The sequence below is a fragment of the Triticum dicoccoides genome, chromosome 6A, assembly GCF_002162155.2.
Source record: "Triticum dicoccoides isolate Atlit2015 ecotype Zavitan chromosome 6A, WEW_v2.0, whole genome shotgun sequence".
In the NCBI taxonomy this organism is placed as follows: Eukaryota; Viridiplantae; Streptophyta; class Magnoliopsida; order Poales; family Poaceae; genus Triticum; species Triticum dicoccoides.
This window is the reverse complement of record NC_041390.1, coordinates 23,532,940-23,554,773: the sequence shown is the minus strand read 5'-3', so window position 1 is coordinate 23,554,773 and position 21,834 is coordinate 23,532,940. Positions and strand designations below refer to the sequence as shown.

General features: G+C 43.2%; 1 non-coding gene across 1 annotated transcript; it reads left to right on the top strand.

The window, feature by feature from the left end:
* Positions 1-2,931: 2,931 nt before the first annotated feature.
* Positions 2,932-3,034, top strand: TRNAV-AAC. Its single transcript has 2 exons — positions 2,932-2,969; positions 2,999-3,034. It is a non-coding gene; the product is annotated as a tRNA-Val (tRNA).
* The last annotated feature ends 18,800 nt before the right edge of the window (positions 3,035-21,834 follow it).

The window sequence follows — 21,834 nt, the reverse complement described above, 5'->3', positions numbered from 1 at the left end:
GATCGGCTTCAGTTAGCAGCAGTAGTGAAGGAATCGATCGATCGGGTTTAGTTAACAGCCATCGATCGATCGCTCGGGTTCAGTAACGCGTAGCCTGCAGTGCAATCGCTCGGGTTCAGTTAGAGCCCAACGCCTCGCTCGGGTTCAGTTAGAGCCAACGCCTTGCACACACGCGCGTACGTGTACGAGAGAAACGCGCATCGCTCGGACCCTGACCTCCCACCGTAACCGGGAACTCCCCGAAATTTTCCTCCCCTCGCTTCTACCACGGTTTTTCCGTCATGGACGGCCCAAAGAATGTCATGCAGCTGCGTCTCCGGCCCGCCCAGGACGAAAAGCCCATTTTTTGTCATGATTTTTTGTCATAGAAGTAGGAGCCCACCACATCTATGATGATATCGGGTTTTGTCATAATTATCGTCATAGAAGTGTCATATGTATGACAGAAAAAATTTCCGTTCGGCCCAAAATGTCACGGATGTGTCTGTTTTTGTAGTGATCGCCGGAATGGCGAGTGCGGTGGGAACAGTGGCAGCCGCGGGCGAGGTGATGGCCGACGCTGTTGGAGAGCGAGAGGGCGGCGGACGACATCGCGGTGGCGCGGAGGAGAGCAGCGCACGGCGGCGGAGAAGGGAACTCGCGGCGGCGGCGGCGGCGGATGGATCGGGGCAGCGGCGTAGGGTTCGCACAACAGCCCAATTAGCTATCTGATACCAAGTTGAAAAGATAAGTTTAAGGTTTTACGTGGGTGGCTAACATCCAGCCTCACGTCTCATTATATAGATGATCTAAATACAATTATATACGTATACAAATACGTGTATATATACAATATGCTAGACCTATTTTACATCTAACACACTGAAGCTGTCCGGTTCGAACCTGGTTTGCTTGCTTGTGATTATAACACCAATTACTCCGAAGTATTCTCACCTTGGAAAGTGGTCCAAGTCAATAAACAAACCTGCTAGCCATGCAAATCTGATGCTACATCCATTATTTTCTTTTATTATATGAGGAGCATAAGCGTGCGGGTATGAGTTCTTTGCACGGCGGTTCGTCACCAAAAGCAGGAAAATGTCAGAAGAAAATCTTCTTTTTTTTGAACAAACAGATTTTATTAGCTTAGGAGCATTTTATAGAGACAAGCGTGAAAGGAGACACGCTGGGTACAGAATGGGTTTCCGTGACTGAAAAACGACCTGGATCAAAACATAAGCAACGAAATAGTACAGGTCTATTTTGGACTTTCAAAGCTAAGCGTGCAAGATGATGAGCCTTGACGTTGCTCTCCCTGTAAATGTGAGCAACTTTGCTATGCTAGAAAGAAGAACTATTTTTGTATCTGAGCAAGTAGTGGCCCGTTGTCCCAAGGACCTGGAGCAAAGCGAATGTCCGTCGCTTTTGCTGCCAAAGCTAATACTGAGCAATCTGTGAAGTGAGAATCCTGAACATTGAGTATGTCAGCCAGCCTGGCTGCAAGCATAAGACTGAAAGTGTCAGCTTGAAGAGGAGAAAAAGCAAATTCACATTGCTGCAATGTCAGAAGAAATTCATGAAGGCCATAGGTTTCCGCGTAGAATCTTGTTACATCTAAAGAAAACTAGAAAACAAAACAAAAATGGTTTTGTGGTGTAGTTGGTTATCACGTCAGTCTAACACACTGAAGGTCTCCAGTTCGAAAGTTTGCATATATTTTTTGCACGTACTTCTCTGATGAATCTGAACTCTTTCATGTCAGCCAAGCTCCTTGAGTAGTGTTTTGCTGAAGTTCAATTCTCTGGACTCGTACCACAATGATCATCATCTTAGTAGTCTTCCCTTTTCCCTCCCCTACTTTCAGTTGGTCATCTTCTTACAGGTAACTCAACGCAGTTTGAAAAAGGATAGATAACTGCAAATAAGCTGTATGTCATGGTGTTCTGTTTTCCTGTGAGATAAGTACGGGATAGTGAGAACGACTATTCAGAGAAGGGAGATACCTGGTGCAGCCAGCTCGTTGGGGTAGCACGCACGCACGTTGCTCTGTTACTCCTCTCTCGTCGACGATTAGCCTGCTCTACTTGCTCCGACATGCCCTGTATGGAAGAAGAAGAAAGCGGAACAGGGCCCACCCTGACAGCCATGGTTCAGTTACTCCAACATGCCAAAAAGTGGTGTTGATACCGTCTCTGGAAGCAAGAGATTTGCTGATATGTCTCTTGTAGATTCGTACGCACTTTGCAAGACCTAACTGGAGCAAAGTGTTCTCCACCTCACAAGAACTCGCTGAACACCTTGTCATGACAGATTTACACTGTGCAGTGCAAGCAATAGTTAATATGCACATGAATCTACAGGTGTTCAGCCAGAAGCAGCTCAAGGATCTTTCAAAAGAATTCAACCAGAAGGGCAGGTTCCATTTCCACAAGGAGAAGTTGTAAGACTGTACCAGAAGAAATTTTAAAGAGCTTGCAGATGTACTTGCACGGGAAAAGAAATTAACCACAACTAGGTTCCATTTCCACAATGACAACTTCTAAAGACTGTACAGGTGTTCAACTAGGTTCCATTTACACAGTATGATAGTATGGTGTCTATTGTCTGTACAATATAATGGCAGGCCTACACTTGGCTGCAGAAAACGTTATATTGCAGAGATTTGTATATACAAAGTTTTCTTTTTCATATTGTGCTAGCAGATTTGTATATACGAAGTTTTATTTTTCATATTGTGCTAGCTAGAACCAGCACGGGTGGTTCTTGGTTGCTCTGGAATTGAAGGACTGCCCGCCTATCTACTGTGGGTGTTCCATAGTACAAATTGACCATCAGCCACTATCTCACCTGAAGAATAAATGGATCAAGTGCCTGACGGCTTGCCCAGTAGGAATCTCCAGCGAACAATTAAAACCATTGACATATAGTCTAAACAGAAATCAACTCGAAAGTGGTTTCATGGTGTAGTTGGTTATCACGTCAGTCTAACACACTGAAGGTCTCCGGTGTCAGTCTAACACACTGAAGGTCTCTGGTTCGAACCCGGGCGAAGCCATTTTAGTCCCTTTTGTTTTCTTTTTGCCAGACTGATTTGCTGCTGCCAAAGTAAGTCTATTAACTCCTGTCAGTTAGACATAGTAAGATGATGTTTGTTTTCCCAGACTTATTTTCATTCATGCAGCAGCCTTGAAAAATGAAACTCCAAAACTACTATTTCACAATATATAGCCCAGGCATAGTAAGATGATGTTTGTTTTCCCCGATTACGAGTAGTATATTACATTATTACACCAAGCAGAGTAATCAGTTTAGACATCTCAATGGATTCGAGTTGCAAATTATAAGAGTTCCCACGAAAGAAAGACAGCTATGAGTTTTTCAAGCCTTGCATTCCTGAATGCTCACGGGATGGTACATCCATCTGACATCCAAAGTTCCTCGCCTCCCCGCCTCTGGAAACTCAATGGTTGGCTGGTACATCCATCAGCGGCCCAAAAGCTCCTCCCAACTCTTGAAACCGAATCCTGGACAAGTATATGCAAGAAAAAAAGATATTACAGAAGGGGAATCATGTGAAGAAAGAAGTTTGCTCTCTTCCTTGACAAGGAATTATAGCAGGGAGGTATTCTTCACCACCGTGCACCTAGTATTACTATTTCACTTATTATAATATAATATGCTAACATGAAGTCCACCCATGTTTCATAGCAGCACCGAAGGCCACCATGTTTGCTTATATCATCGATTCGCATCCCGTCCCATTGTTAGAGTCCAGGCAAGTATAGAGCCTTCTCAGGGCACTTGCACTGTGGACCGTTGGATTCGGTGTCCAAACATATCCCAGCCGTTGGATCTTCAGATGAAACGATCTGGACCGTTCGATCGAGACTGATGTAGCAAGCAATGAATAGTGCCTTCCGTTTTACACTTTCACTGCCTTCAGATATTGCAATGACACGCGGGCCCCAAATAGGACGGGCTACAACGTGTTAATTTGGCCGGTGCTGGTTCTTATCTATGCGAATAGCGTGCCACCGCGTGTTAATTTGGTTGCCCGCCGAGGATAATTTCGACATTCCATGTCTTGTCCCATGCGTGGCACTTCGCCTGTGGTTGGCTCTTGGGGGTAAAGGCAAGAAGCTCTCGACCCAGCCCCACTCCTTTCTCTCCCTCGCAGATGCGCCGCCGCCAGCCACCAAGGATCTTCTCCTCCCGTCAGCCACCATCCCCGTCCTTCTTCTTCTTCTCCCCATCGGCTTCCTCTCGCCCCTCCCCGTTTATCCTCCTTCTCTTGCATCTTCCGGAAGGGCGCAGCCACCACTCACGGCACTTTAGGAGTGCGCGCAGGGGGAGTAGCGGCTTCTTTGAATTTTTTCTGCTTCTAGGAGATGATGTTGGTTCTGAACTGGATCACATTTATGAAGTTCTATTCTGCTTTAGCTCATTTTTTTGTCCAAATTGAATTTATTGGTTCTTTTATTTTGTCGATAAGGAACATCATGGCAGATCTGTGGACGACAGCACCGCAACCATATCGACGGTCTAATCTAGAGGTGAAAACACTCTTTGTCTCTCATTTATGTTAATTGAATAGTTACTTGATTTGATGCTGGTTAGGATTTGTGTGGAGCGAGCAGCTATTTTGTTTGACCATTACTCGTGTATATGTACTGTCTGCTATTTCTAAATTTTGTTAGTCCCATTCTGCAACTACACCTTGCACAATAAGAACAATCGGATAATGTTGCATGGTATGTCATTGATTGGCCAACTCATTATCTTCAGGCTACATTATATTTTTTCCAGATCTATTAGTAGTATATATGGACAGTTCATGTCTTGCCCAGTAGCAATCGTTGTATGTTTGTTCTTTGTCAGGGCTTTTGCTCGGTCAAATCTGAGTTATGGTAGTTGCTATAAATGTCTAGGTTTCAGCTTAATATTTGCATTACATGCCTGAAGGGCTAACTTTATGCTTGTAATAAAATTGGAAAATACTCACCTCGCTACATTCGTGTGATGTTTTATGAATTTATTTTGTAATAATTCATGTGTTGTTTCATTCCTTGGAACTACACTTTCCCCTAATTTATATTAATCCTAAAGATGGTTCCATTGCGATATGCGAAATGACAAGAGGTTGTATGTTTTTTTTTTTTTTTTGGAAACAGGCCTGCCATGCATAATATGCTCACTCACCTAATTTTTCCCCTATTTTTTCTTGTGCTCATGTTTCTATCCTAATCCAAGTAACTGTTTTTTTTTTGTCAATCAGGTACTTCATGGCAGCGCCGTGGACAGCATCAACCACATTGATGGTCCAAGACTCAACAACTCAACATCAGATATACTTGATGTGCAGCTGCATATATATTCTTTCTATAATCTATTTTGGTTACCATCATTTTTAGTTGGGCCATGCATGAGCACCTCAACCACTCAACATCATCTATATACCATGATTTTAGCAAAGAGTAATTTATGTTTATCGTTGCTTATGCTTCTTCTTTTTTCTCATGCCTAACACTTAATATATTGTCTTAACACAACTTAGTGAAAAAGGTGTCTTCTATTTATGTACTCTTCCTCTCAATCATCATTTGCTCCCAGCTATCCATGTTTATCTATGTGTCTTCTGTCTCTGATCATCAGGGCGTTATGCTGGTTTTCTCTCCCGGTTGATTGTTCGTCATCTACAAGAGTTGTCTCATTATCAAAAGGCTTCATGCGGTGTCACGGTCAGCATTGTTTTTAAGGCGTCCTGCCTTAGACGCTTAGGCGATAAGGCACTCTGGCAGCGCCTTACAAATATGCCCGCCTTAAGCGCTTAGGCGTCCGCCTTAGGTGCTTAGGCGTCGCGTAGGCGCTAAGGTGGGTGGCGCTCGCCTTAGGACGCCTTACCGCCTTAAAAACAATGACTGTCAGGAACCTTTTTTCCAGGCAACAGGAGATGGTCAGGTAATCTACCATATCATGGATTGTGTTTTTTGTGGTTTATGGCGAAGTAATGCTCTTCTTTTCAAATGTATGGACTAATATGAGGCATAAGTTTTACCTCATTTATGATACAAAACTGAACTGGTCATTGGTTAGTGGAGACATGTCCTGTGTCTGGTCTTCAGTGACAGGTTTGAATGAATATATTAATTTGAGAAAGTATTCAGTCCATATACTTGCATTGTTTATATTTGATTTTTATTTTCTCAACTATATGGACATGTTAGTTCTTTAAAGATCTCTCAGCTATAAAATTGTTCTAGGCTACTTAGGATCTGACAAATACTAGAGCATGTATACGCTGAATTCTATCCTTCCCAGCTATTTATGTTCCATCCAGTTCCGTTGTTGTAGGAATCTTTTAGCGTCTGACATTATATGGCTGAATCTATGCATGCTATTTCTGATAAACTTGATCCTCCATTTGTGGCTTATTTCTCTAATATTTGCATTCAGGGCTATGCTAAATCAAGTGATGCTCTCATTGAGTCGGCCATATGTTCTGGTTTACTTACAAGATCATACAATAATTTAAATGGATGATGCAAATTTATCTGAGTCGAAGACCTCTCAAAGAAAGTTGTTAGCGGCTTCTTCGCGGGTAATGGCATCTGAGAGTTTGTGCAAAGCGACTTAATAAAAGATAAACTACACCGTTTGACCAAGCACGTCGAGGAAGATAAAAACGAAGAAAAGGATTTTGTGTAGGATCAGACTGCCTCGAGTGATTGCTCCCCTTCAAAGGTAAAACTTGCATGTTTCCATCTCCAAGCTTATTACTAGCTCTTCAGTGCTTGATGCGCCCATATTTTTGTGAAACAAAAAAGATGATACATTATACAGTTTGATCACATTATTAATTTGCCACACGTGAGGTTGTATGGTGCTTTGGTAATACGGCTCCAGGTTTAATGTCGACCACTGGGTTTGTAGGTTCTGGCTAGAATGCTTACATAACACATATATTAGCTACTTTAATTGTGCTTTGTTGCTTCTTTATAGCTCATGCATGGCTAGAATTTAGAATCATTGAAAAGTTTACATGTCTGGCCTTAATGATAGATGACTTGGTACAATGGTCATATGTGATTTGGTCTGGTATTTGTTGTATGATATGTTGGGCAATCGTCAATTTCCCTTTTTATGGAGCAAGTTTGTATGGGGATACAAAGTACAGTACAACAATTTGTGCCCTAATACTAATGTATTTCCTGGATTCTCCAATTTAGATCTGAGCATTGAGATGTCCTTGCACTCGTGCACCTCCCGGAAGAGGACAACCGGAGGTGATCTACCATGGGCACCCTGCCAGGCACGACGTTTGGGCGCTTCGTCGGCGTCGGGAAGTGGTGCGCATAAGCAAGCTACATGGCATTGAGAAGAAAACGGTATGCCTCATTCTCCTCTCGGCTTTGTTCCATCTGGATCATCACCATAAGCATTATCTCTTTGCTGTTGCTGAATTCAGCTTGCTATGCTGATGTAGCTTTTGATTGGTCTGTTACAACTATTGCTCCTTGCTAGCATGTTTGGTCAACTAGCCTTAGTTTTGTACTTCCCTCTCTATGAACTAGTGGATTTACAGCGCTGGAGTTTCATAGAAGATGGTGTTGTTGTTTGCCTGTCAAGTTTGTGGGGTTATGCACAACCTATAGGAGATGGTGCTTCTTCAGTTTCTTTGTACTATTATCTACCTATATTCTTCCGTATATTTTTAGTGTCATGTATTGCTCATTCTTAATCCAAGGAATGCTAGACCCAAATTAAATAACCTCCGCAAATTTTATATCGATATGCCTTCAGGTTTATTGATATCTTGCAGCCATTCCGGTGACATGAATCCATTAATAGGTGTTATCCTCACCTTTATTCTACAAATGGCGAAACGTCCACAACATATAGTCTACATAAATTTCAAGCTTGCAGACCTTACATCTATTAAGATATATGCTTGAATTAAGCATGCCACATTCCATCTATCGATCTCAAAACTACAAACAAAAGTTTCCATCAAATCATTTGAGAACTGTCCTCCTGCTTATTGATAAATTGCATGATGTATAAATATAGACTGCTATCCATCAACCCAATGTTGGCGGTAGCCAATAGGCATGCATCAGGCCAGTAGGTACTGTGTTGTCACTCTAATTGGTAACTTCACATGTAGTTGTTTGTATTTTGAGTGATCCATATTATTTCCTGGCATTTTTTTAGTTATTATGGTATGGAATTGCCTGATATTAATATTGTTATGGAAAGATCTTTTTATAGGATTCTAACAAAAATAAAAAACACAAAAAATATCAACTGCATGCGAACAAAATACCATTCCAGAATGTCCGTTCTTTTCAGAAGTGTCCCTTAATTAATAGCTGCAGTCATTATTATTCTTTGGATGCCGGCAACTTTCAACTAATCATATCACCATATTTATATTTGAGTTGTGCTCGTAGTCTAGAAACAAGGCATCCAAGTATCGAAGCACATCCTATTTATTTCTTCGAACCTGCTGTAGTCTTGCTTTCCTTGATATTCTTTTTTTTTCTTATCAGTTTAAATGTACTCATCTACTCACATATTTCATTTGGAGTGGTATCTGCATATATGCTAGCTATTAATTAGGAGTTGGCATGTTCTTCATTGTATAAAAACCATTCTTATAATACTACCTTGTATTAGTAACTTTGGCACTTTCGAGAAAAATGGGGATGCCAATATCTTACCGAAGAAGGCTTTCGCCCCGCTTATCTTTTCTCTTTCTGATCAGAAATTGTATGGATTTCTTATGCTTACAATGATGCAGGATCTTGCTGCTTCGTTGCGTTCTGCCTGATCCCCGTTCATCCAGGCCAGATGCATTGCCTACAATTGGTGCTTTCTGAAGTATGCACCCTTTTACCCGTGAAAAATAGTATGCATTTAATGTTTCCCCTTGAGTGACATGCAGATAACTAATCAACTTATATTTTAAAATGCAGTTGGCTAATCTATCTTTGAAAACATATTCCCTGTTTTATGTTTTTCCTTCCATGTAGTTTCATCCTTTAAAATGAATTTTTCCTTACAAAACAGTTGTTACTTGAGTTATCAATCAGGAGGATAAACATTATGTCACCTGACATTGATATTGATTGGGTAGAGCCATTGGTTATTTAGAGCAACAATCTTAGTTGAGCTATCTTTTGTCTGAAAAAAATATAGGTCTCACATCATTGGACTCTACTCCAACAAACTCTGGTTATTTATTTATATAGATTGGTTTATGTGTTGTGCTAATGAGGACTTCTCGATCTTCTATTTGATTTGTGTTGTTGAGTTATGAACAGTTGAAGCCATGAAATGACATGACTAAGTAATTTTCTGGTCTATGCTTTCGAGGTCTACCATAATTGGCTCATAGGACAAGCTATAATCTGGAAACAGAATGTTTTGCAAATGCAGAGTATCAGATAGTGGTGTTCTATTGTTTTATTCATGACTCTACACATGATTACAAGTATACGATATATCCTTCAGCAGATATCGCAACATGCAAGTAAATCGGATGGCAGGCGTCTCTATAGAGATATCTATGATCTATCTAATAGTATACTATATAGTTTACTGCTATGTTGTGTAAAAACAGTGTAAACAAATTATCCAGAACCACCACTAAGTAGGTTTATTATCTCGCATTGCATCTCGCTTGATCAAGACATGCCACGACCTGGTTATTGTATTTGTTATGTTATGATGGATTGTCTTGGCTTGCTTTTGGACTAAAGTCTTTTGTAGTTGCCTGGACCAACTGCTATGTACTAAATATGTATAGTTTGCTTTTGGACTGAAGCCTTTTGTTGTTTCGTGGACCAATTGCTATGTACTGAATGTGTATGTATCGATGCAATGCTTCTGATATAAACTTGATATATTAGATTGATAAGCACAACTACATTATGCTATTTTTTTTATATTTGCAATGCTTCAATGATTGTATTACCACATTTCATACCTAGTGGGAGTTAATTAGTTGACATGCCTCACTGTATAATACTATCCAACAAAATAGATAATCTTCGGTGTTTTGTAACCCCATTATATGAAGGCTTCCTATATAACTAAACTGTATTATAACCAAGGAGAGTCACAAGTTAACTTACACTTTCTCCATCTATCCCTTGGTCCTTTGGATAGTAATTTCAATGCCAAATGTACTCAAGAAGTTCAGAACTTTGCAAACTCTGCCATCAACGTCTTCACATTTCACTCTAATAATCTTCAGGTATCCTGAAATAGCCGCTGGTTTCTCCACCAAACCAGAATTTTCTTCCACTTCCACCGCACATGCAGGTTTTTCTTGCTGTAGCAGACAAAAATATTTCACCAATATACATCAATCATGCATGAAAAGAAAACTTAACACTGCATCAACTCTGCTGCTGTCCATTTATAAAACATATACCTTACACAATTGAAGTGTCAGATTTTCAAGAACCGGCAAATGTTCAAGCATACAAACTAGTGCACGAAGGTCAGGTTGCACACACCACTCGTTCAGCAACAATGTCTTTAACTTGCTAAATGTAGGGCACCATCTCAAATCCCTTCTGAAAATAAACTGAACAAAGTGCAAAACAGTTACAGTTAAGGATCTAGTTTTAAAGTCCACAATGAACTGGTACTGAAAGTGTGTTCGGCCTGCAGTCCATCACCATGCTCATCCCTTGGATGATATGGAAGCACCGAAACGAATGTGTCTTTTAGAATGCGCGACCCTCGGTAGAAGTTTTAGTGGATAGGATTAAGGCCGAGGCCAAGTGCTGGGCACAAGCCGGGGCACAGGGGCTCAGGATTGTCCTGCCCACATCCTGGAACGTCCACTGAAGGGGAACTTGACCCTTGTAGCACTAACCTCCTAGGAGGACTGTAATCCCCATCTTTTCAATGCAATGAAGCGCAAATCCTTTGCGTTTTCTCGAAAAAAAGTGTGTTCGGCCTTTGGATAAACATTAAAAATTCATACCTACAGGAAGCATATAAGCAATTTCAGTATGTCATAATTAGCAACTCTCTCAGCATTTACAAAGAAATGTTGACATATCATTTGGAAATTCACATCATGAACATGGAGACTTAATGGATATATATTTTCAATATCACAAGACTATCTCAACTAGAATTGGGTCAGATCTCAAAGTGCAGTCGCATAAACATATATAGAATTTCTAACATGTACAGAATGAAGCATAAGAGCTCATCTGGTGGCAATACATGTGGCTACACTATTTTCGTCATTAACTGATATGCAAAGATGGATAGAGACCCCGACAGAGACTACTGTAGAGATCAGAACAATCATGCATTTAAATCAAGATGGAAATATGTGTGAATTTACCATTCCCGGATGAGCTATCAACTCCAAGTTTTTAGCACGAGACAGACCTCCAAGAAGTACGCAACCACCCTTGAGGCCATCATTACCACAGCAATCTAGACATGTACCACAACACTCTCCAGCAGAAAAACCTTTACGACAGTAATCAACCGACCAGACTTCAACATTGACAACTGCGGTTTCTAATGACAACATGCTTTCGAGAAATGGGGTTCTACCTCCATATGATTTGAGTTGCAGAGAGACAAGATTTGGGACAGAAATACTAATCCGGACATCACCCTTGAAATAACAATCCTTGATGCTCAGATGTTTTACAGACTGGGAGTCTGGGACACGATGCTACTAGCATCAAATTAACAGTCTTTTATCTTTAGATCCTCCAGTGTTGAGCAGCTTGAAAGATTTAGGAAGTTGCTCTTCAACCTCGCTTCAGAAATCTCTAATCTTCTTAAATACTGGGAGACCAGAGGAGGGCCATCCAAATAGCCGGGCCCGTACACCGGCAAAGGGAACTTGACAGTGAGGACCTGAGTTTGGCATGACAAAGCATGATGGATCCATGTTGATATCCAAGTAAGGTCGCCTTCAACCTGATAATCATACTTGATCTCGACCTCATCCAGAGTCGAGCCAGGGTCTCGGAGGAGCAGCAGGCAGCTCACAAACTTGGTAAGGAAAACGCCGCCGGTGCTCGTCCCCCACCTCCCCATTTCGTTGATGCAAAGGCGGCGCATGAATTTCCAAAGGTAGCGCCAGCGCTTGGCGAGCAGGCAGGTGCGCACTGCCTCATCCGCCTGCAGGAAGCCAAGGACCTGGTGCAGGACGTCGTCCGGCAGGGCGCTGGGCCGGTCCTCATTGCAGGACTTTGACGATTTATCTGCCCTGCTTGTCTGAGGCATTCCGTGGAAGTGGAACAGGTGGTGAGCGCCGGAAGCTGCGGGAACACGAGGGGGACGACCTAAGGGGCGGGAGGCAGCAGAGACGACGAAGATAGTCGACCCTAACAAAATTACAAAATCACAGATTTGACAACTCACCTTCCAGGCCTGAGCTCGATTCGTCGGCGCGACGGTGGCCGGTGGCCGGTGGCGGCGGCGGTGAGATGGCCGGACGAACACCACCCTTGCTCCCTCTGGACCAAACAGAGCTGAGCGACGGCGGCGGAGGAAATCAGCACATCGCAGCCATCGGCCCGTGATTCACTTACAATTCTGCGTCGATGCTTTCGAATCGGTGGTTGTCACTCTTGCTCTGAAACCCTAACCTTAGGAAACCAGTCTCAAATACCTGAACGGACGGACCTTAAAAAAGCCTGACCCATCGGACACTTCAAACCCATCCGGACTGACCAGCGCCCCATAAGACACGTAACAATGGTTGTTAAGATAGTTTTATTTTAAATTTTACATGTAATTTAGAGATGACAAACTATAATGAGTCATCTTTTAGCCTTGTCTTTAATAACAGGTCATTTCTAAAAATATGATGAGACATATTGTACTAAAAGATTATTTTTTGCATTTAAAAATACTAGTAAGCTTGCACGTGCAACGCACGTCTCACTTGCCATCAAATAATTATCAGAATAGTTACCAATATTTACATAGTTTTTCACCCATTCATGTTCTATTACCAACATTAATCACTACCAGAAACTGATATTTTTCTGCGAGCCCCGAACCGACAGGAAAATAGGATGTACCGACAGGAAAAGTATTTTCCTGTCGGACACCCGTCAGGGTTAGCCGTCAGGGATAGCTTGACAGGGAAAATAAACTATGCCTGTCGGCCAACCGACAGGAACTATATTCCTGTCGGGTTTTCTCATTTCCCTGACGGGTTTGGCCCTACAGGGTTATATAGGCGTCAGATTTGGCAAACCAGGGAAATAGTATATCCCTGTCATACATAACCGTCAGAAAAAGAAGAAACCAAAAAAACAAAAAAAATATCAATGGTTTTATACATAACTATTCCATAACTCAGAATATTTATAACATAGAAACATCACTATCAATTGTTTCCATCAACCAGAGATACAAATTCACATGTCTTCGGATACAGTTCCATAGAATTTACGTACATGAATCGAAGGTCAATGGAAACAGAGGTGCAACATCTAAAAACACACAAGTGCATCAACTAAATATACACAAGAGAGACCTCATTTTCTATAATCTTTAGTTGCAGCTTAAGTTGCAATCTTCCCTTCAAGGTTACCCTGCAGTGGACATTTAATAGAACTTGTAAAAATGTGCAAGTGTCAACAGTTTGCTACAAAAAGGAAACAAGAAACAGGAACAATATGTATCAGATATAATGAGCATAATCTATTTGGCATCTCGGTTTCTCACAATAACATTGGCATATATACCCAACTTGTTTTTGTCTCAGCAAAGTTACCCACTTTTACAGCTCATAGACTAATAATGAAGTAATTTGTTCTAGCATCATATCGCAGATTTGATACAAATCATGCAGCTGACAAAATCCATTTAAATGACAACCTGAGAACATGCTTCTGGATTAGTTTGACATAATTATCAGCTAACTTCCTGAGCACATTAGAGACTTCTTGCAAGAAATCACACTACCAATGTCAATACTCTTAAGTCTATCCATTTCAAATGTTCAAGAAAAATGGGCAGAGACATCATCATCTCCATAAGACTAAAAAAGCCGACGTTATGCAATTATTCCATAATGTAACGGCATGAGAACTGCACATCATGGTGAGACAATAAAAGACCCCAAAGAAATACATAGAGGTTGTGTTTAGACTAAACCAACATAGCAACTACTGGCTCAATAATGTTGATCTCATGCTCTTGGGCACACTGGATATAGCATGATATATTTCAAATATACAAGAGAAAACTTGACTAACAATTATTCCTGATAAAACTTTGGGGATGATGGTGAAGGCAAAAGTAAAAATACCTTGATTAGAGGCTCTTGCATATCTCACAGATACGTGATCTTGAATTTTGTTCCTAATAAGAATGAATTGCGAACTAGAAAAACAAGTCCTCCATCAGGTGTTGATCAATATTTAATTTCTAGGTTCATGTGCATAGAACAAAATATGAAAGGGAATAGTGCCATTTCACTTGGAAGAATCTTATTCAATTTCTTGAAATTGAGTGATACCTCAACCACCTGCTTCAGCCTCTATGTTGCACTGATGATGTTCGTTTAATTCTTCCCAAAAACCTAACATAATGAAAGAGACTAAAATGATAAGGTATGGACAAACAAGTTAGGGAGCAAACTGTTACTGTACTGGATAGTAAGACAATCAAAAAATCATAAGGAAATAAGTTACTAGGCAAAGGGGTGACCACAAACAGAGGATAGTTGTTACTTGATGCGTCAGTAAGTTAGTACAGAAGTTCAGAACAATAATGTAAGGAGTGACATCCATTCATCTATGCAATGTACTGATAATTTTCAGAGCAATGCAATATCTATGGGTCATCGCACCCAGACACTTGCATCCACCTTCTACAACTAAGAGCTACAATCATCTAGTTCCAGCAATGTAAAATTACACTCAGCAAGATTGCGCACCTTCTCCAGCAGGAACATCCAATTGTGTGCTTGCACTGCAATTGTTCAATCTTTAATATAAGAAAGAAAAACCAAATACAACTTAAGGGAGAAGGAAGAACACGGTGAGCTTAAATATGAGGAATACACTAGAACTGTTAAGTACTACTCCCTCCGTTCAGAATTACTTGTCGTAGAAATGGAAAAAAATGTCTAGATACATCCATTTCTACGACAAGTAATTCGGAACGGAGGGAGGATAACAAGAGAATAGGAAATTCCAAGAAGCAAGTAGTAAAAGGAGTAACTAAATTAAGATGACATATAGTATGGCCCATGATAGGAGCCCCTGAACGTATCCCTGGCTTGTTCATTGTTATAACAGAGCATTCATATCTTGAGCAAAGCTGCTGGTAATAATCCTTTCCTGGTACAGTTTCATTGTCAATACTCTGAAATATAATGTCTAGGTGCATTTCAGATGTTCTTGAGCATATTGAAGATAGCATGATCTTGCAAGATAGAAAACTTGAATCAAAATTAATCAATACATGAATTTGGAGACATGTAGGGAAATAGCAGAATGTACCATACCATGTCAAGGGCAAAGGATTTTACACGTCTCTTATAGTTGGATCATGAACCTTAAATCCTACTCCTGACCTGGATGAACTGTAACTAGCAAAAGGAGATATCAAATGGGTGACCATAAGTATCAATGTGGGGAATGGTACATACTATTTGGAAGAAAAATATGACACTATTTCTTGCCGTCGAGTGAATCTGAACTTCTTGCACGGATGATGTTCCTCATATTTGCAATGCAGCTGCTTAGCGCTTCCTGAATGTCAACATATTTAAAGCAAGTAAAATCAAAATGTATGGACAGAAAAAATAGAGATTGAATTATTATGCTATTGTGCAGTAAGTTAATGAAAAAAACTCACTGAAATAGAAAGAAAATTATCATTTAGTCTGAAACAATATTACATGCATTTTGGATAGGTACAGTTGTATCCAAAGTACTAATTGAAACTCCCCGAGTACACCCCAAGTATCCCACCTAGTCTTAGTAAATTTTTAAATCATGTGGCTACGTGTTGTTGCCTCCAAACTAATTTAAGAAATAAGGCAGAAATAAATGGTTGCAAATTTCTCAAAGAAATAACTGAAATTCAGATCGACATTTGGGATCCAAGGAGCTGCACCAGTTTTGGTGATTATTATGCATCTAAACTACAGCTCTATAGATCGGATCTGAGGCCGGATTTGGGGATTCCTAGAGCTGCACCAGATTTGGGGATCCGGAGATGCCAGAAACAGGAAACAACAGAGTTTTGAGATTTAGGTCACGTACCTCCATGACACCGGTGAACTGCTCGAGTTGGGGTGGATTCTCAACGGTGGCATCGATGGCGGCGTGGTCTGAGCAGGGCCATGGTGGAGGAGGAGGACAAGCGTTGGTGTCGCATGGTGATATCCAGAACGGAGATGGGACGACGCCGTGTCCCAGTAGCGGAGGAGCCATGGATGGTGGTGGCCAGCGGGTACAGATCCACATCATAGAGTGCAGGTTGAGGCGCTCGTGTGACCTTGGAAGGCGGGGAGCCATGGAGGGATGGTGGTCGGAGGCCTCAAAAGCAGAGGGATTGGGCGGCGCAGAAGGAAAGGATAAGGAGATCTGGGGGGATTGGATTTGGGCGTGCGCGATGACAGGCGCGAAAAGAGGGCTCCATGGCGGGGCGTAGTTTCCAGATGCGCGCGGCTGAATTCTTCGCGGCCTAGTGTTTCGCGGGTGGGCCGAAAATTATATTCCTGTCGGTACTTACTCAGCCCACAGGAATATTAGACATATCCCTGGCGTCCAGGAGTCGACCGACAGCCCAATTGTTTTTCCTGTGGGCTAGTCGCGAGCCCGACAGGAAAATTAGTCGACTCACAGAAATATTACGGTTTCTGGTAGTGAATATTTTTCATGTGGAGGCAAAATTAAGTGACATGGACATATGAAGGAGGTGCAAATAAGATGAACGATCAACCCATTTATGTGTAACATACGGTGCTACTATCTAGTGATAACTTATTAGCTTCTTTTCTAGCCATGTTATAAGTTCCCTTAGTTTTTCACCTAGCTCGATGAATGTATGTATTCATAGCGAATTTGTATTATAAGTCTTGAGGAAGAGACGAATATGCAAATCGAAACTTCACAGGGTCAAATTAGAGTGGACAAACATCCAAGAAAGTGGCAAAGCTCGGCATACTTATTTCCCAGTATCGACGTTAAACTGATGTAGATATAAAGGTTGTACAGACATCAGAATAAGGAATATCAATCAAATATTGAGTACTAATTGTGGTTCTACGTACTACCACAAATTATATATATTATTTTTATAAAATTTGTTGTACTCTTTATATCATAGGTGCAATGTCACAGGCAAGGTTTTGAGATCACTGTATTTAGAAACTTACGCTTCAAATCTTTACGAGGTTAGTAAGCAAAAGGTTAGCTGCCGCGGTGTCCTCATTTCTGTCGGGCCAATCAGAAGCTTCAATACTGCACCCTAATCCACCTTCCAGTAATGCAACTAAATGAAAATAAAGAGATGTTAGATAATAAAAGCTTCATATTCTAGAAAAATCTGTCCATTCTCGCATGGTTCAGGTAACTACAACACGCACACATGAACACAGCCGCGAAATTAGCAGGTTGCAACCTACAATCATGTACTCTTCTCACTTACTCCACTCATACATATACTCCTTAGAGACTGGCAAGTACCAGCTACAACATCAATGGAAGGGAACCATGCAAGTGAAAGAATATAGGATGATATAGCTGTTATCACCGAATTAAACATGAATCACTAAATATATGATGCTATAGCTGCAACATTGGTTCTACTGGATTCCATTCAGGTGTATGCTTCCTGAACCGGTGGAACTTGCACGACATCGTGCCCATCCACAGAAGAGAAGGGGGTAAAAATATACTCTAGATACATGCTTGTACTCAATTCAAAGAGGGGGCAAAAATGCCTCTGATCCATGGTCCATCCGGAAAGGAGAGAGTATCATTACCATTTGGGACTCGGGGATTAGGTGGCGACTCAAGCGCCCGTGGAGGCTGCAGGTCTCCGGCGCATCTCCGACGGCCGAGGCTCATGTGCTTGTGGCGGCGGCAGGTGTCTCACGCGTCTCCGGCGAGGGCGGGTGCGACCGGGTGCCAGCTGGAGCAGCAGAGGCAGGCCGTGAAGGCAGCGGCTGTGAGAATAGCTGGGCACCATGGGAGCAACAGAGGTGTGGCAGCGGGCGGGCTCATAGTCGTCGTCATGTGCGACAGACTTTCCGCCCTTCAGCTTCTCCGCGGTGGTGCAGCAGCGTAATCCTGCAGCAGGAAGTACTCGTCGTCGTCAATGGACTCCTCATCGCAGCAATAAAACTCATTTTTTTCCGGCAATTTGTAGAAATGAAGTTGAGAGCAAAAACCACAAAGAAGCCATCACCTGTGCTTGGCATTCCATCAAACAAGTGCAGAGTAACCTCATCCAGAACATATGTATTCTTTCTTCACTGCGACCACATGAACCAGCACAATTTATTTGAGTTGTCGCCACATCTTGTGAGGAGCTCCCCCACAGGCCGCAGGCCCTATGGATGAAAACGCTATGCTAGCTGCACTCAACCGCAAGATGGTCTCCACCGAGCAACGAATCATGTAGTCACTGAAGCAGGCAAACAAGTCAAAGTAGATAAAACCATAGAGTAATCACGATATGTGTTTCCAATTCCAAATAACCCTATTCATAGATTTAAAAAAGCAATTCTGGATTGAATCCAAGAGATTTTTCTTGCGTCTCCACAGGGCGTCCGAGTACCTACATTTAGGTGACCAGAACTGTTATACAACCTTGTAATCAGTTAACTAATTTAATTACACACAGGCTGCAGCTTCCTGGGTGCAGATCGGTCGTGCGGAGGTGTGGCCAATGGCCATAACGCGAGGATCGTGACGGACCCGCGGCCAAAAATACGGGCTAGCCGGTTCGATTAGTACCTTTGCGTTGTCTAGGGCTAGGCCATGGCGTGAAGCTCCATCGGCACCTGTACTGCCATGAATGTGAACGGTGTAGAGAGGAAACTTACTGGATTCTCTACCTCACGGATCAGGTTGGCGGCCACGCGCGCGACGATAGAGGGGTTAGAGGAGGAGCGGTCGGCGGCGGCGGCCTGCTTGTGTCCATCAGAGGAGGAGCGGCGGGCGGCGGCGGCCCATGACACTGAAACGGACTCCCCACTGCTCGCGGCAACAATCCGTGATGGCGATTGGCGATGGCGCGACCTTACGGTGCAGTGCCGCGAGGTCGACGTGCAGGCAGGATATGGTGTTGGTGGGCGGCGTCGAGGTTAAGGGCGATGTGAGCCGATTCCGTTTAGTTTCCTTAGTTTCCGATGATAACCGCGTGATTATAGATGGACGGGGGGCTGGTATTTCTCTGTTGGTGGATGGATCGTGAAGGTGAAGCACGGTCAGTCATGAGAATTTGCCAAGTCCACACCGTAAAGGCATTAAATCAATGGTAACTGTTAGATTTAGATCTGTGGGACTAATCGTATGGTGCTGATCGATTCGCGCGATGTTGTGGGCCAATTTGCGGGGTGCACATAAAAAAATTCTTGTTTGATTGTTTAATAGTAGTGTAGATTAGACCTGTGGGACTAATCATATGGTGCTGATCGGTTCGCGCGATGTTGTGGGCCAATTTGCGGGGTGCACATAAAAAAATTCTTGTTTGATTGTTTAATAGTAGTGTAGATATACTCCATGACTGCTTCAGATGTTCAATTAAATACGGAAAAGCATGATGCGTGTTCAAATGAAATGGTTACTGAAAAATGATCTTACCTTGATCCAGCAGAACATGTAGTGATCCATAAACATAGTAAATGTTCTCTGAAATCACTGGATCAGGCCTTGTGGTTCCACGGGATGGTGATGCGAACGCACGATTTTTTTTTTTGAGAATTAAAAAGCAAACCTACAATGCACAAAATAGATCAAATGGTTAGCAAACCTGCTGTTCGTCCTGAAGCTAGTTTTGTCGTATTTTTTATGTACTAAAATCTTGTGATCAGTCATCACTCAAGGAAGCTTTTCATTATTTTACTCTCCAGTATGTGAATGCAGTGAACTTACTCCTCCCAACGAAGACAAATAGAGCTGCCTGACCTTTTTACTGCAGTAATTCTTTCGAACTGTTCTAAAATCTTTGCTTCTCGCACGTCAAGGAACTCCAACTAAATATAGTGTACAAACTACTCATAAACCATATTGCTATAGTTGTCTGATTTACTCACTGTTGTCAATTATACTTTACTAAAAATTTGTAATTTAGAGCATCTCCAGCCGCACCCCCAACAAGACCCCCCAGACGAGTTTTCGGCCGCCGACGCCAAAAAATCGGCCCAGTCGCGCTCTCAAGAGCCCAATTTTTGCCGGCTCGGACCGAAATTGGCGCCGGCGGACCTAACCCGACCCCGGCGTGCTCCCTTCCGCTCCTCTGTGCCATGGGTGGCGAGGGAAGGGCCATGCTACGTTCCCGACAGCCTGCTCTGGGAGCCATACTTCCGCCGCCGCCACGCCGAGCAGCTCGAGGCCACCAACGGCATTGTTCCCTCCGGCAGACTCAACTCCGAGGGGCGGCGCTGATGGTGGGGCGTGCCCTGCCGCACGCTAGAGGCCGTCCTCGAGTACATCGAAGGCGGCAACACGCCGAGGCTGGAGTACCCCTTCCCCCCCCCCCCTCCGTCCTTTTCTCACCGTCGTGGGAGCTCGTGGACGCCGAGGCGCATCAACCCCGGGGCGTCCTCCTCCTCGTCAGGTCGGTCGACCGGCTCTCCCTGCCTCCGCCCCGTCAAGCCGGAGCCCCAGGACACGCCTGTTAGCGCGCGCACCCGCAGCTCCGGCGTCCGCATCGACGACTCCGCCCCCGCATCTGGCCGCCTCGTCCTTGTCAGGCCGAAGCCGGAGCCCGGCCTTCCCGCGGAGTATGAGGAGATAGCCCGGCGCGGCATCTCCGATGAGGACACCATGCAGTGGGCGCGGGACGACTACCTCCGCGACGAGATGGTCCGGCAGCGCCGGGCCATGGAGGAGATAGCCGCCCGCAAACGTGGGCGCGAGGACGAGCATGGTGTCGTGGTCCTTGACGGCGACGATGACGCCCCCGGACCGTCCAACCCGCCGCGCCAACCGGGGGAGGGTTGCAGCAGGGACGGCGGCCGTGGCGAAGGCGGCGACGACGACGACGACGGCGACTACACTCGGTTCTAGCACCTCCTCGGCATGTAGATTTGCAAGGGCGGCGGGCGGCGAGGAGCGGTGAGGGAGACGGCGAGGAGCAACCTAGTAGCTTTTTTTCTTTTTGTAAAATATTTTAAATATGAACGAACTCGCCGAAGCTTGGTTGAATTTGCGCCGTGTTTGTGCCGTAATTTATATTTTTCAAAAAAACGTGGGCGCCGTGACTGGGGAGCATCACGCCCCCAGCGCGTCGTTTATCGCCGGTGCGCCCCCAGGGGGCGATTTTTAGCGCCTCCTGGGGGGGCAACGGTTGGAGATGCTCTTACAACCAAGGTGAAGTAAAAAACAGTAGATTTGTTTAAGAACATGATACTGAGTACTTACAATTTATCTTAAAATTTCAGGATCAAGAAGTTGAAGGAAACAAAGGTGAAGTAAGAATGTAAGGGCGTGGTATTCACGTCTCAGTCAAAAGATACAAACTCTTGGCTTTGTTCCTTCTAAGTCTGACACCTCACTGTTTATTTATAACAAGTGCAATACTGACACGTCTCCAACGTATCTATAATTTTTGATTGCTCCATACTATATTATCTACTGTTTTGGACATTATTGGGCTTTATTT